Here is a 16,701-nt window from a genome sequence, read left to right as displayed (position 1 = left end):
TGCCATCAACAAATTTAAATTTGCTATCAGTCAGTCAAGGGATTTTTGCCCACTCTCCTAATTCGGCCCCAACAGAAGGTAGACATATTGTCTATCTAAGATCATACCTCAGCCTATAAACCAGTTTTAAATACAGACTTCCAGGAGGTCATTTTTAAATCTTCCCTTTATTTATTTTTGTATTTCTAAGGGGGTTCTCCTCCCAGTCCTCTTAAATCCCCCAGTTGGTCCTAACGATGCCTGCTTATGCTGACGTGAGTGAAGTTGGTTCTGCTGGAGCTTGCTTCCTGATAAAAGGCAGATGATCCTTTGCACTGTCCACTCAGGCTTGCTTAGAAGGAGTGATTGCTGCAACTTCAGCAATCTCTAGCCCCATTTAGACTAACCTTTAAACCATGCAGGGATCAGTCTGAGCACCGTACCAGAGGTAACTGTTGAGTGTAAATGGAACGAAACTGAACTGGACCGTGACCGATGCAACAAAACCGCACTAAATCAAGTACTAGAGCAACAGTAGGCCTCTGCATAGTTCAGTTGTGGCTCAGTTATCTATTAACAAAGAGTGAATGAGTAGTCCGCGTCATCTCCTATAAAATGAGCCAGTTGACTCATTTTGTGGGTTTTCCAGCATGTCCAGCTTTGCAGTTCACATATCTCTTTACATGTTCACAACACAAAATTCTCAGCTTATTAACAATAAATGGCATCAAAAGAGTGTGGTGCGACCTTGGATGATACAGAGACTGAGAAATTTGGGCAGAGGGCACTATCCAGGCACATAAGATCCTAAATGTTAAGGGCGCCACTAGTTTTGTTTGCACTAGTTTTGTTTGGATCAAAAACTGACTAAAATGATCCGATTATTGAATGAGAGGAAATGATCTGAACTACTTCAGATTTAGGCTTTGTACAATTGGAATTAGACACATTTGTCTGGGAAAGTGTCTTGAGGTTGCAATGTTGTGAATTTATGTACCGGTAACTGCTTGATTCAGTTCAATTTCAGTTTGTAGATTTACCTGAGAACAAGATATGGTTTACATTCCTCCTTTTTATTTTTTTAAATATTGTATACATTTTCTGTGATGGTCAAAGAATGGAGAAGCAGTAAAACCGAATAATGTTGGAGTAGTTTGGGATAATTAAGATCTTTATGACTTTAGGTCTCCCCTTATTTTCCAGACTGAATTAAAGATTTAAATTTCTATCTTTTTTCTTTCTTTAGACAGTCAGATCTTCATCTATATCTTCATCAGAGAATTAAGTCCTTTGGGTTCTTGTATAAATTAGCCTCTCAGTCCATAATATCACATAACACACACACTTTGTGTTTGATTGGTAGACATAAACTTCAAACTGTGGCTGTAGCTCAGTCCAAAACCAGGCCACAACTCACGGCCGCTGTTGCTCCATAAACAATGAAGCCCAAGGTCTTCCACAGCCTGAGACTAGAGAAGAGAACAACGCTGAGAGAAAAATGTGGATTATTTGTCACCATGAGGTTGACAGTAAATTGGAAGATAAAACAGGGAGAAACAGAAGGTTCTCTGGTAGAATAAATCTGGCTTTTAGTGTTCTTTATAAACCTGCACTAAAATAAGCAGTTATTGCACAGTTATCGACTTTCATGCTTGTTTACTTTGTGAATAGAACTTACAAAGACAGAAAAGAGGGACCTGAATCCATGTGAAAAGTAGATTAACTACATATGGATACAATATACTGGTGTTCAGTTGTGAAGTTCAATGTTGCACTTTTCTAAATAAAAACCTGCACAAATTTCAAATGTGGTCACATTAGCAGACAGTCTTCTATCGTTTAACTTAAGATAACATTGAATCAGTGGTAACCCTGGTCAGAAGTGTGCATACCCTCATTAACATTAATATCTCTTTCATTTTGGCTTTAAAAGGCCCAAAATCATTGTAAAAAATTTTTAATCATGCTTGTCCTTGGGGAAAATGAAGAAATTTAAAAGGTTGATGCTGTATGTTGTCCAGGATGACAGGGATATACAGATTTGAATAGTGAGAAGGCTTTTTCCTACAGTGATAAAAAAAAACATACATACATATTCACTTTGGGCATGGTAGGTTTTAACTGTGTGATAGTTGTTTTTGTAGATGGGTAGAATGCCTACAAAACTAAATTTTGTGTTTCTTTTTAAGTAATCTTTGTTGATTTAGAAATGTGGATACTGATCTACAGTTTCAAAGTCTAAAAAGAAAAAGAAATGAAACAGGAGACATTTGCAAGGGGCAAATTCTTTTCAATGATGTTACAGATATATTTGCTCCTCTATTTGCTTAAAAGTTAGAAGTAGAAATTGTAGAGTTCGTTGGTTCCCAGATATACAGCCAGCTTTTAAAAGGCCCGTATCCAATCCAGAACTGGATTTAAAGGTATAGAGAATGATTTTCACAAATTTTTTAAAAGACCTGCTGTCATGATTTCATCAAGAGCTCAGAGCCACATGTAGGTAAACCAGTCCAGAGAGACAAGGGAAAAAGTTTAACAGGTTTATTGAGAGGTTTTGTGGAGGTTCCAGTGTTGCTCTGATCACTGTTCAACCGGAACTGAAAGATGAGGGGAAAACACTGCGGTTAGTTCAGGTTCAGTGGGAGAATTGATTCTCAAACTTGTAGAGAAGAAAGGGTTGGCAGACTCACGTTTCCAGAGATCAGGTTTACTCTTAGACTCCAACAGGTGAGGAATGTGCTCCAGTGTTTGTCTCATACGGAGGAGGGTGGACAGGGTTACCCAGAATGCAGTTGTTTGTGGATGAACGGAGAAACACTGTTGTGCAGATGAATACCTTGCTCAGTATGAAGCTCAAACGTTTCCTCGGGGAAAAGTGGATCCAAATCTCCGGTTTGTATCCTCGGCTCAGTTTAAAGTTCAGTTGATCCTTCCAGGGAAAGAAGGTCCGAAAAAATCCAGTTTGCAGGATGACTTCCTGCCGAGAGGCAAAGACAAAAAACAATGTTAAGACTCAGGTTGACAAAAACTCAGTTTGACTCAGCAAAACTCAGCTTGGCTAGAGTACCCAAAACTGGCAAACACTCTGGCGTCGAGGTAGTGGCAGTCAGCAGCTTAAGAACACTCCGCTAACGAGGTAACCCCTTGCAGGTGTGTGAGGAGGAGAATCAGACCACACAGACTGGAGTCCTAACACCTGCCCTTTCCACTTTAAAAAAAAGCACATGTACAACCTGTACCTGCTGCGAGAGCATGCAGAAGCCTTTTCTTCCTGTGCATTTTCTCTTAAAAATTTGCTGTTTGCATCACTCACACAAGCTTACTTTCCATAGAAAGATTTACAATTTTTCCACTTTGTCTGACTCACCATCGGTCACTGCCTTACGCGAACATATCAACAGAATGATTGACAATTAAGAGGACATCTTATTTTGATGATCCACCCGGAAAAGAACATCATCCACTATACCTGTAATGTTTATGCAAGCTCATTTTTTTGTTAGAACATACAGTTTGATCCTAGTTGTATTAGTCTTGCTTAAATTTAAGGGAGATTTTGAAAATTTGAAAGTAGTCTCCTCTTATAGCATCCTGTGAGTCAGTGCGATGCTTGGGGAAAAAAATGATCTGTAAAAAAAACAACCCTGGAAGTGCTCTTTATTTTAGTCTATTATCCCCACCACATCACTAAAATACTGCAGGTTTATTAATACCCCTTCAAACGGCCAACCTGTTTTTATTTCTTGCTAACCAAACCAACCACCCAATCTGGATATACTGCCATGTCCATGATAAAATATGGGAATTTTAAAAAATGGCATTTTTCCAATTTTGCTATTAATTCTTTTTATTTTTTTTACTTCGTGTTTCACAATTTGAGAATCCAGCATTTTGCTGTGGAGAAAAAAAATAAGTAATAAGTGTTAATTTGATTGGCATTTGTTATGGAAAACCTCCACGGTGCGCATTCAGACATGACACTGACACATTCAGTTGCCATCAGATTAATGGAAGTCAGTGCACGTCTGAGAGGAGTTGCATGGGGATCTTCACCAATGTCAGCTTGCCAGCTGCTGTCCTAACCCTACTCATTCATCAAGCATGTCTATCTGTCTGACGTCTATTACGCTGCTGAAGACCTCTAAGAAAACTTTAAAAAATCTCCCGTTTCTATGCCGTTTTATCCTTTGGACTATTATAAGGAAAATCCAGCATTATTTGGCTGTGTGTTTAATGGCTCTCAAACTTAAGTAAACACAGAGCAGGGGAGTAAAATGTCTGCTTTGGAATAGAATAAGAGCGTACTTGGAGTGCTGTAATGTGGCAAACAGATGTCTTTTTCCAAAAACATTACAGTACAGTTATTTGCACTGCAGATCTGTGGTTATGAAAGAATCGACAATAGGTTGGTGGATAGACTTAGTCACATGTATCATCGTGGACAGCTTGATAAATTCAGTGTTCTGTCCTTCATTTGCAAAGTATTATTAAATCCTCATGCAGCATGCCTATTCAGGAGCTTTTTAGCATAAATATTAGTTAAGCCAATCACATGGAAGCAAAGCACTGCATTAAGGCACCTTCATCTTCAGTTCCAGTCAATAACCAAAATAAGGAGGGAAGATGATTTAACAATTGAAGTTATTGATTGTAATTATAAAAATTTAAACTGTTAAAATAGCCATTAATTATGAACAAATTCTGCGATATCACAGCAGTATCAGATTGCTGCTCAGGATAGGAAACTGAGTCCACAGTTCACACAGACTCACCAAGTGAAGGGCGATCCTTGGTCTAAACATGCACCAGTTTCAGATGGTTGTTTCAAATTTGGCCAAACAACAGGAAAGTGTGGATATAAGCTGCTTCGGCTCAGCACTTTAGGCTGCCACGTTGTGAGACTCTTGGTACCAGCTGTGCATTACAGAATTACAGCACAAGGACTCATACTGATCATTTCCTATGGTTTTGTCTCTTTTTTAGAAAACGCTTCTGAATGAAAATCTAGTTGCACAGAATTGTTTTTTTTTTTAGTCACACAGCCATCAGTGAGTTTATTGCAGTAGTGAAGTATTAATAACAGCCAGTTCATATCAATATATGGTTAAAAAAGCTAAAAAAAAATTGCACTTCTCTTTTTGGCTGCTTTGATGTTTGTTTTTTGTTTGTTTTTTTCTCTGTTTGTCAATTGCTTTTGAGAGTTTTCTGAATTATCAATATATTACTTAAATCTAATATTATTAGTATATGGGTGTTTATATAGCCTGTTGGGGTTGGTCAAAAATCTTCCTAAATTAAAGATGTTTTTTTTGCTCGAATACCAATTTCTTAACCTGCAAAGATTTTGACATTTTCAAAAACCATTTCCCTTTGAGCTCTAAGCGTGTAAATGTGTAGCTTTAGGCTAGAGAAGATACCTTCCCTGCACACGAGGGCTTTTTATTTACGTTTAAACAGTATTTGGCTCATTAGCGTTCCATGCGAAGGTGATGACCCTGCTTATCTGATGTTGGCGAGCGCCAACGTACCGCTGCTTCATCCATCATGAAGCTAGACAAAGGATGTGTCTCTAGCTGCTTCTGCACAGCTAACAGCTTTTCATGAGAAACCTGCCGACCTGCTGTGCATGTGTTGCAGTGGGGGGGTGTATGCATGCATGTGTTCATTTGATGAGAAAATGTGAGAGTTTCTGTGTGTTTATACATTGAGGGCCCTGCAGCCAATACCCTTCAAACTTTCCCACTAATGGAAATGTTTTATATTATAGATCCACCATTCTAATGTGAAATGCATTGACGTAATTTCTTCCCCTTGAGCTACACAAATCATGAAACCATATAGTGACAAATGTTTTTTTTTTCTCAAGATCATTTAATGATGCTATGATAGTTGAATGAAACAGTCTGTGATCAATGACATCTTCAGTGTTGTCAAGATAGCGAGCGGTCTGACTGGTCAGTGTCTCATGGGGCTGCAGCCACCATTTGCATAACAAGCTATCTGCATGACACTGAAGCCTCAACAGATGTCAGGCTGGTGAGCAAAGTTTTGGCTTTCCATCATGTCACTGCTTTTGTTCCAGCTGTTCTTTCGTTCCTCAAACAAGCATTGTCTTCTGAGGTGGGGCTCATGTAGAGCTTGTTGCGCTTGTCAGTGTCTGAGAGGGTGGATGATGATTGTGAACACTCAAGGGTACAAAAACTATCTATTATTTGGTTTAAATAACCACTTTGCTTTTGTGTTATTCAGCAAGTCATTTGACATATTATTCTCTCACAGTTTTTTTTATTTATTTTTTTACGGTTTCTTACATTAGGATTTCAGATTTTTTTTTTCAAACAAACATGTAAATATTAGTTAACTTCTACGTTTGTATTGGTATCTGACAAAAGAGGGCTTTACATATATGTAGATCATGCTTTTAAATATTTAATCATATAATCTTCAAATCTGGGATGGATTTTTATCAAGAAGTATTGGAGGAAAAGGATTGAAATTAATAAACACACTTTAAGACATTGTTTTGTGAAGAACGAATGATTGTTTTGGTGTTTTCTTATTTTTTTTTACAAATCTAAACCTTAACCTTCAACTACTCTGAGAATAACTGTTCCCACTGGATATTGTTCAGAGGAGTTGTGGGTGAAGAGATGAGAGCTCAACACTTTTTACATGTTTAATTTGCAAAACTTTAAATAATCTCATCATTATGTATTTTCCATATGTTTGTATTGGTTAACTGAGGAAATTTGTAAAATATGTGTAAATGGAATTTATATGCTTATTTTGTATTTTTTATTTGAAAATATGTCAAGAGGTCTTTTACTAATTTTTTTGTTTTACATGAAGGGTAAGATAATTTGATTTTTTTTTTTATTCAAAATAAGCTGCTTCTTACAAGCATGATTTAACTGGGTTTCAGTTTGAACATATCACTACTTTATAAATTAATAAGGCACTTTTGATCAAATATCTTTATCAACATAATCAGGCTTCCTACAAAGAGTTGGAAAGTGTTCTGACAGATTTAGCAAGCACTTCACACAGAGCTAACAAGTGGAAAAAAATATGGAAACACAAAAGTTTGCTTTCATATTTGGTTGGAGGGGTAAGTGACCATCGATGCTCCCTGCTGTTTTATGACGCAAGGGAAACATCTCTGTCAAGCCATATATATTATTCCAAAACACAACTAACCGCATGGAAACCGTCCTCCCTGCACTCAGCCTGACTCTCTGGACAAACTGCATTGCTTCTTATAAACCGTCCATGCTTCATAAATTGGGTGTAGAGCATAACACTGCGTGTTCAGACCTACTTTGTGGCCCTGCTTTAGATTTCTTAGATTTTATATGTTCATTTTCAAACGTTCTATAATTCTAAATGAAGACAAGAAAAACGTAATAAAATGATTCAGTGATTATGTAATCTTGCAGCGGTTGCATCCACTCAGTGTATTTCATTGTATTTGGTTACATGTGGTTGAAACGGCCTATTTTGCTGGAATTTGAGATTTAAATCTGTCCTTTTTATTTATTTTTTTGTTTTAAGCAATTTTGGCACTATAAAGATTTATATTGTATAAAAGTGAAATTCAGCAATAGAAAATACATATCTATTTGTCAACCTGTTAAACAGCTATAAGACTCAATGAAAAAATAAGATCCTTTCTACATTACTCAGAACATTTTTCTGCTCTAAAAAAAACTGTTGAATTCCCTGTTGGTGTTTCAAATCACAAACCCCTAAATTTAAATACTTAAATCTAATGGAAAGAGAATCACAGCAAAGAAAAATAGATGCAGAATAACAGCTTATTTATTGTGGTGGTTTTAAGTATAGAAAAGCATAGAAAGGATACAACAAGATGGCTTATGAATTTGGTTTCTAAATGCATGCTTATTTTCTTAGTACCACAGATTTAGATATGTATTCACCTTGTGAAATGTTTTGTCACAAAACAAAATCTGAGATTATTTCACTGTAGAAAGAAAATGTTATTAAACAAGACTGACTGGAACGCTGCAGGTAGAGCCAAATTTCAAAGGCGGGACCTGAGTGGGATGACAATGGTCAACAGGTTAGAACCAATCGGATAACAATGGGACCAAAATGAAAAAATTAAAAAAAGATAAAGAAAAGCCCTAAAGCCAGCCAGTTGTTGAGGTTTCAAACGAACTCATTCATGATATTATAAAGGGCACTAGCAAAACCTCGTTCCATTACATTCTTGGGTGCAATGCTTAGTCACAATAACTCATGCGCTGTGGTTGGTCTGGTAGGTTTTAGGCCGTAGAGTCTAAGCCTGCACAAACGCAGCGTTGTGGTGTAAATCAGTGTGGCTAGCTGGGCTAATTACACCTATTTCATAAGATTCATTTTTAACTTTTCCATTTAACCGTAATTTTTCCAATGGTCCATTTAGTTGTCCAGACCCCTTTAATACTACGTGTTGGGATAGTTTTCTAAACAGATAAAACAAAATGTTTTGGCAAGCTAATAGTGAAATAGGTATCTAGCTAGCTCTTTTATTTTTAAATCATGAACTCTAAACTTAAAGGTATAGTGGAGGTCGTTCTTTTTCCAGGCGGATCATCAAAATAAGTGGTCCTCCTAATTCTCAATCATTCTGGTGATATGTTATCGTAAGGCCGTCCCCATTTTCACTTTCCAGTGGTGAGTCCGACATAGAGGAAAAATTGTAAATCTTCTTTTGGAAAGTAAGCTTGTAGGAGTGATGCATACAAGAACTTTTACTCAGAGCGTGAATGAGGAGAAATGTGCTTGTGCCGGATTGCCTGTATTGGACCGGATACAGGGTTGTTTATGTGCATTTTTTTTTTTTAAGTGGAGACGGCGGGTCTTTTCAAAAATTTGCGAAGATCCTCCCCTATAGCTTTAAATAAAGAATGTAAAACCTGCCAAGCTTTAGTTTGAGTTCTTATTTTTTCATGACTTCTTCAGTGAGCTTTTGGAGTAATTTTGGTAGGTCAACCTTTCATAGGAGGGTTTCTAACTTAATGTGTTTGCTCTATTTAAGATATCTGTGGTTTGGTTGACTCTAAAAGCCTTAAGAAGCATGTTGTGACTTTTACATATTGTTTTTATCAATGACATTGGTTATTACCTCTTCTTGATGTATGAATCTATATATATCTATACAGTATATATATATATATGGATGGATGGATGGATGGATGGATGGATGGATGGATGGATGGATGGATGGATGGATGGATGGATGGATGGATGGATGGATGGATGGATGGATGGATGGCGTGGGTAGGCAGGCAGGTGGGCAGATAGATAGATAGATAGATAGATAGATAGATAGATAGATAGATAGATAGATAGATAGATAGATAGATAGATAGATAGATAGATAGATAGATAGATAGATAGATAGATAGATAGATAGATAGATAGATAGATAGATCGATTTTATTTAGGCATGATGTAATCCTTAAGGCTGCTTCAAGTCGAATGTCAGGTTCTATTCCAATAATGTTTTGTTTTTGGTTTTATTTGATGAATCTGGCTGTAATCAGGTCTAAATGTGCCAGATAATATAGTTTTTGGTTATTCAATATTATTATTATATAGGGCCTATATTAGAAATATAAATGAAAGGGGGCAGACACTGTTGAAAACACGTTGTGGTTTCAAGAGTATGGCTTCTAAATGAAAGATTCTATTTAACATAGTTACACCTTTACATGCTCTATTTATATAGTTGATGAATAAAGTTTTTACAGCTTTAAATTTCCAAATGATGTGGTAAAAACCTGGAAGGTTGCACACACTTTTAAGAGGTCTGAAGGCTAAAAAATAAGAAATTCATACTTTCCTGTCTCAGAGTAATCCTGGTGGCATAATTAGTCCTACAATCACCTACTGGATAGGGTAAATATAAATGCAATTCCTCAGAAAAAAAAAAAAAATAATAATAAACAAAGACAAAGTTATAAATATATCAAATTTGCAGACAGCTACACTTTCTTTTTTTAGTGTTTTCAAAGTCAGATCAGCAAATAAAGCTAAACAGCAATGTTAGAAAAACAATCTTAGTGTAAATCTGCCAGTTAGAGTGTGACTCTGAACCTCATAAAACGCCTTCAGTAAACAAACTTTTACATAATTAGATAACAGTGTAAGTATAGTGGGATTATTCTAAAATAACATCTTTTTTCAAGCTTTCAGCAAATTTATCAGTTAGACTCAATAATTTGCCAACCTTGACTAATTAAATCCGAACTTTGGTTGCACTTAGATTATGATTTTCGAGCTGCTTTCAGTCTAAAACGTTGCTCTGCCTTCCTCATAAACACAAGCTCACACGTTGGGTACTACAACAACAGCAGGCGGAGAGAGAAAGAGGCAAGAAAAGGGAGGAGATGCAAACAACTGCAGCAACAGCAGCGATGAAGACGCACATTTTCACGGTTTGGAGAGCTGACAGGGTGAGAGCAAGCGGAGCTGACATTTTTCTTTCCCCATCACTGATAGGAGCCTGATGAATATGTGAGACGGGTGGCAGATTCACGGCAAAGGCAACCAATTACCAAACAGAGACAGAAAGACAGAGGGAAGGAGACTTCACGCGCACTAGTCTCCAGCTTCTTTTAGAGTAACTTTCCGAGACCAAGACTGAATCTGCTCCAACTAAAGATTATCCACTAAATAACTGACATATATACGAATTAAAAGCAGGAACAATTTGATTTACAAACTGCTAAAAAACAGAAGAAAATGCAATAAACTATGCGCTCCATGGAGTGTGTGAGGGAACTACTGCATTTTCAGACAATACGCAGACTGGAAGAAAGCAGAAGTAAACTAATACCAAAACGCAAGCCAGAGCCAATAGCTTATAAACTTTATCTTAAGTTTTCAGGCTGGAATTCCGTCCCGCTGTCCTGTCTGGACTTGCTGTTACTCTGTTTACTTTAAGAGGCCAGAGCTCTGCGTCTGCGCAGAGAGCAGAGCTGCAGTCCAGCCGCTATGACGCACACTGATGCTTAATAATAATAGTAATTACAGCAGGAAGATGGATTATCATATTTTTTTTATTGTTCTGTTCCTTTGTTTTTAGGCATCTTTTGAAACACTCAGTAATATTCATGAAAGCCACAACTAAGCCACTTTATTGGTTTATTTTTTGCGCTCTGTTGCACCCTCACTCATTTTTCCTTGGTGTAATTTATCCCTTTATTTAAGGCTTTAATTTACCAATGGAAGCTCTTTTAAATCCTCCTTTTTGAAAGCTGTGTGTTAGGGTGAAATAAAAAGATGCCCAGTGCATAAGTTAGTTTTATTCTAACGGTTATATTGGTTATTTTTGGTTATGGGATTGTATTTTTGGATCTAGCCTCACCAGGTGTGTGCACCTGAATATATCCCCTCACCCTCTCTGGGATCTTTTGGTTCCTCTCTTCTGGTGCTGCCAAGGTGACCTTGGAGAGAGGTGGAAATTCGGGAAGGTGCTGACAGAAACATCTCTAGTTCTGAACCAGCCGCGGTTGAGCTTTTCTTGCCTGGGAAGGTGCGCTGGCAGCCGCGTTTCCCTCAGCCGCAGCAGGAGCACCGAGCAGGGGAGCCGCAGGGGAGAGTGCCTTAGCCAGGAACAAGCTCTCTCAGGTTCCGGAAGCCTGTAGATGTGGAGCAGAGAAGCTCACCGCAAGGCAAACACGATGCCCCAAGCTTATGCCTCATGGAAATGTCGGAACTGGCACAGTTGATTATCTGAACCGTTTATCTTTCAAAGTCAGACTCTTGTCACTGTGCGCCCCTCTCCCTCCCAAAAAACCTCTACCCTGTGGTAAAGGGTAAAGGTTCCTTCATCAGATAGTAAAAAGGTTTCAGCAAAAAAGAAAAAAAGGATTGTAAATATAATAGATAACGCCTTTATAGGTAAGAATAATAATATACATTTGATCCTTGTTATACAAATGTTCAATGATACATTTTGAAATAATTCAACCCTATGTTTCAGTTGTGGAAAAAAAGGTATTTTTATAGTTTGTTCATTTATGGGGAGTACAGTATTTTAAAAGCTGGACTGCAGCATATATGACATAAAGACCTGTAGTTCATTAGAGTAGTGAAAATCTGGATTTCAGTCATACTGATAGGGAAGGATGATTATTTCCAAGCAAAAAGATGGATCTACTACTACAATACATATATATACATATATACATATTTCTTTGACATTTACTTAAAAGTTTAAACAATCTGTTCAATGTGGAAAAATTACAAAATTTGATAAAAATATCAATGCTTTAATATTTTTAAAGATGACTGAAGACTGAAATTATCAGTATAGCATAAATGATAGAAAGCATGGTTTAGCTTTTTATGGTGAAAATAAAGACTCAAACTAATCTTTTTTAATGTGTTTCACTTTTGAATGTCTAATTTGATCACAGCTTTTCCACACACACAAAAAAAAACAAGATAAAATATCACCCTTCCACATTGAAAAGACAGATCCACCACATCCTTTCTACAAAACAGGAAACATTGATATTCAGCTGTCAGGTCAGTTCTGTCATGTTAACAGAATTTCACAGCACCCCAGTAAGGCACTAAAAAGAAATGTAATAAATAATCTTAATCATCTACATACATCCTGTAGATGAAGTTTTGGATGCATGCTTTTGAAATCACCCTAAATGCTTCTTTAATAGTTATTCAAAGGAGGCTTGTGAAACCAAACCTCAGACAGGAAGCTGGAGCTTTTTTTTTTTTCAGAACATCTCTATCCCAAATAAACTCATGCTTCTAATGTTGCAAAGAAAAATCATTCAGCATAATAGCTCCCTCCACTAATATTGGGTTCCTTTTTAAATTTGAAAGTAATAATCTTCTTCCATCCAGTATTTTCTCTGCATTTCTGCATTTCTGCGGATGTACAGGGGTTAAACAAATGAAACCAACTGTTTGCCTCCCTTTCTCTGTCCTGTTTTTCCTCTCATCACAGCATTAAAAAAAAGGAAACTCAGAGGAGAGCAGTAGAGGCTGGAGAAGCTGCAGATAATGAGAGCCTGCTTGCATTAAATGGACAAACAGCAATCCGGCATCTCCTGACCCCTTCATGCTCCTCTCGGCTCCATTGATCATCCCCCCCTTATGAGATAATGCAATTACAAACATCAATAAGGAGCTGCGAGGGGAATCATTATGTGGTGACAGTGATAAATGATGCTGCAGAAAATAGCGGGCTCCTCTCAAACAATCCGCGCGCCCAAGGGGCTTTTGAGGGCCGGGGCCCCGTCGCCAAGGAGACAGATGACATCCAAAATGGCCCTCGCTCAACAGTCTTTCTCAATTCTTTTGCTTCCCGACTCTTTTTCTTCAACAGATTGTGCTTTTTTGCCTTCTCTCCCTCCTTTTGTTTCAGAACCAGCTGCCACGCGACTTTCTAAGGTGGAGGTTAGAAAGTCTGTCCTGAAAGGTGTTTGGAAGATAACATTTCATCTGTATTCTTGTCCATATTGATTTCAAAAAGCTGTCTTAGCTGTGCTAATGTTTCTAGTGCAAAGATTAGTTTGGTATAGACTAGATTTGATTCTTAACTCTCTATACAAATGTTTAAAAAAATACATCAAAAACTGCTAAATAAGCCTGCGATTTTGATTATAAGTGGAAATAATGTTGACTTAGAAGTTATAACGCACTTCATGATTTTAATAAATTCAAAACAGATTTTGATTTCATATTATTGAAATAAATCATCCGGGTTTCTGACATTCTACTTATAATCTAGTATAACCTAGGACACAAAAGGTTATATCTAATTATTTATATTTTTACATAATTTTTTCCTATATGTTAAAAGGAGCCAAAAAATAACCCTGAAATAACTCCTGATGAAATTATATAATGGGATTAAGATATTGAAAAACTTTATATATCTATTTGAAGAGTGTGGCAGTAAATGAGTTAACCTAACAACCACAGTAAAATCATTGTGCTTATCAGCTGCATTGCATGTGATTTAGAGGCCTAGATGACTTGAGCAATAGCTCCATCTCTAAAGCAAAACTGCTCTTTAATGTAGGATTTTTACTTTCTTTTTTATTGTCAACCAACGATAGCTAAGATCCTATTTATTAGAAACAACTTCCTCCTTAACTTTATTGCTAGTGCTACATCTAAACTGGTTGAACTGGAAAAAATGTAAGATTTGAGCACTACTCAGAAATTTCCATCAGGAAATCTGATGACAGTTTCTACCTTTGAATATCCTGATATAGTCATTTATATTTCAACCCTTTCAAACACAACAGGTTAACTGTTCTCGGCCGGACCTGCTAACTTGACCAAACCAATATTTTAAACTATTTTGGTGTTTAGGTGGGAAGTATTTCTGGAAAAAGTTGATGTTTTGGTAATATATATATATATATATTTTTTTTTCTTTTTTTTCTTGGTTATATATTAACTGTGTTTATTGGCTAATATTTAATTCATCTCAAAACATTTTATAGTATATTTGAGTTGTTGCTAAATGAAATCAATTATATCTCTTTTCACAATATGAAAACAAAATACCAATCTTCTCAGCTTGTCCAAATTCTAATAAAGATAAATCACGTAGCCCTAAAAGGATTTTAGGTGTTTATAGAATATTATTATTAATGATAATTATTAATATCTTTAGTAATGTTAATAATGATAATATATAACTTATAATTGCAAATACATAATACTCTTGTATCAATGTAAAAATGATCTAAATGTATAAAATTTAAACCTGTATAATTTTTTTTATAGTGAGTGTTTTGAATACTTTTTTCATGTTTTCCTTGATTTACTGTAAAATACACTTTGTGTCCCTTTGTGTAATGAGAATTCTGTTGTTTTTTTCCCCTCATGTCTCAGTCTATGAGTATTTTTTAATATTTTAAATATTACAAGATGATCAAATGATTTACAGCTGACATAAAACGCTTGATATATCTAAAAAAAAATGAGATTTTATATGGAACTTAAACGAGGGATTAACACAAACACATTAACTAAAAACACGTTCAAGGACCAGTTTTGATTAGTTCGTTATGTTTATTATTATTATTATTTCATTAATCAACTAATTGTTTGCTGGGGTTTTTTTGCCCTCAATTAACCCGATTTCACATTAAACACCGACGTTCATCGAAGACGCACAGCTCCCTGTCCGGGTTTCCCGCATTGAACCACAAACGCGCAAACATATGTGCCTTGTGGGAGGAAGACAGGCCTGTGTGGACACCTCCACTGCTCTGGAACATGTTTCTGCTCCATTCATTATACCTGATGGTTCACTCCGCGGTCAGTTTGTGTTGAAAAAGGACAGCCTAAGCCTGCAATCACTGCGACAAACTACATTTCTATACATTTCAGCTCTCCAAAAAAAAAAAAAAAAAACTGGAAACAAAATATTTGAAAGTGCAAGAGATAGTTAGAATTTAGGTCATATACGACAAATTTCTCCCTTTTGCTTTTTATTAAAAAACAAAACGAGTTCCACATGCTTTTAACCCACTATCAATACATTTTTTATTTAGATGTATGATTTTTACCGAGCTTTGATTCTTTGAGATATTGGCCAAACTACTAACGTGTTGTAATAAATATATTTTTTTATTTGCACCCTTTTCCGGATAAAAAACAATATATTTTGATGATTAGAGCGCAAATGATATTAAAATGATTCAGCTGCTCTACGAGAAACTAATACTAACAAAAAGCCCAGATTTATATCTAGGACTGATTGATGAATTTGATGCTTTAGTTAAGGAATATGTTAATGTTATATTAGTTTCCATATTGTGAGCCATCGTATCTGTTTAGCCCTTAATAAAAACTATTGATCGCATTCTTTCTGTGCGCTCTGCGTCCGTGCGTAAAAGGAGACGCTGCTTTTGCGCCGTCTCCAAGCTTTCCACCCCTCGACTCGGACAGTTACAAGGCCCCCCTAAAGAGGGCAGTCATGCATGGGCTTTCTACTGCAAGTCTCCACCGCTCCCAGCGGCCACGGGCTCAGGAATTCCCATTTCCCAGCCTCGGATCTGCAAGCCACGCTGGAGAGACGCGAAGCAATTAAAACGTCGCCGCTTTTTTTTATTTTCAGACTGAAAAGTGTCGTTTTTTTTTTCTTCCTTGCTTCTCCTGTAGTGCAAATAGCATTCAGCCAGAGAGAAGCGATAAAAACACAATAGTTGCTGGGAGGACACAGAGACAGATAGAACTGATTTATTGGCGCGTATTGTTGAGGATAAAACAAGGTTTTCGTTGTTCGACAAAAAAAAAACAAAACAAGATACTGACTTTGACTTTTAGGTCTGCCCTCCGAAATGTTTTAATCAGACTAAAGTCGCTCGGCTCCGCAGTCCCCCTCCCTCCCTCCTCTGAAGCGCGGTGTAATCCCCGAGACAACTCCGGCTACCGGAGCGCTGCTCGGGCTGCGAGCAATATGGCTTGAGGGAGAACTAATCTCCCCCATTTACGCATTTGGAGATATTTTTTTTTCCTAAATAAATTTTAATCCTAAAGGGAGAAATGTTGGCTTCCTCTGTCATACCCCAGCCCCCTCTCTCTCTCTCTCCGACTCTCTCTCTCTGTGTGCGAGTAAATTACAGCAGAACGCATGCATTAGCTGCACATTTTCCGGCAACAGTGGGAGACTCCAAGTCCATGTCCCCTTTCTGCTTTCTTCAATGTAAACATGTTTATCGC

General features: G+C 36.9%; 1 long non-coding RNA gene across 1 annotated transcript; it reads right to left on the bottom strand.

Annotated features, from left to right (window-relative positions):
• Positions 1-2,208: 2,208 nt before the first annotated feature.
• LOC119798074 lies at positions 2,209-11,743 on the bottom strand. The gene is made up of 4 exons (XR_005282662.1): positions 11,354-11,743; positions 11,209-11,243; positions 2,670-2,956; positions 2,209-2,576 (listed from the first exon to the last, which is right to left on the bottom strand). It is a non-coding gene; the product is annotated as an uncharacterized LOC119798074 (long non-coding RNA).
• Positions 11,744-16,701: the final 4,958 nt, after the last annotated feature.

The sequence above is a fragment of the Cyprinodon tularosa genome, unplaced genomic scaffold (assembly GCF_016077235.1).
Source record: "Cyprinodon tularosa strain WSP-4 unplaced genomic scaffold, ASM1607723v1 ctg61, whole genome shotgun sequence".
NCBI lineage: Eukaryota > Metazoa > Chordata > Actinopteri > Cyprinodontiformes > Cyprinodontidae > Cyprinodon > Cyprinodon tularosa.
Note: the sequence above shows the minus strand (reverse complement) of the source record. Positions and strands in the feature narration are given on the sequence as shown.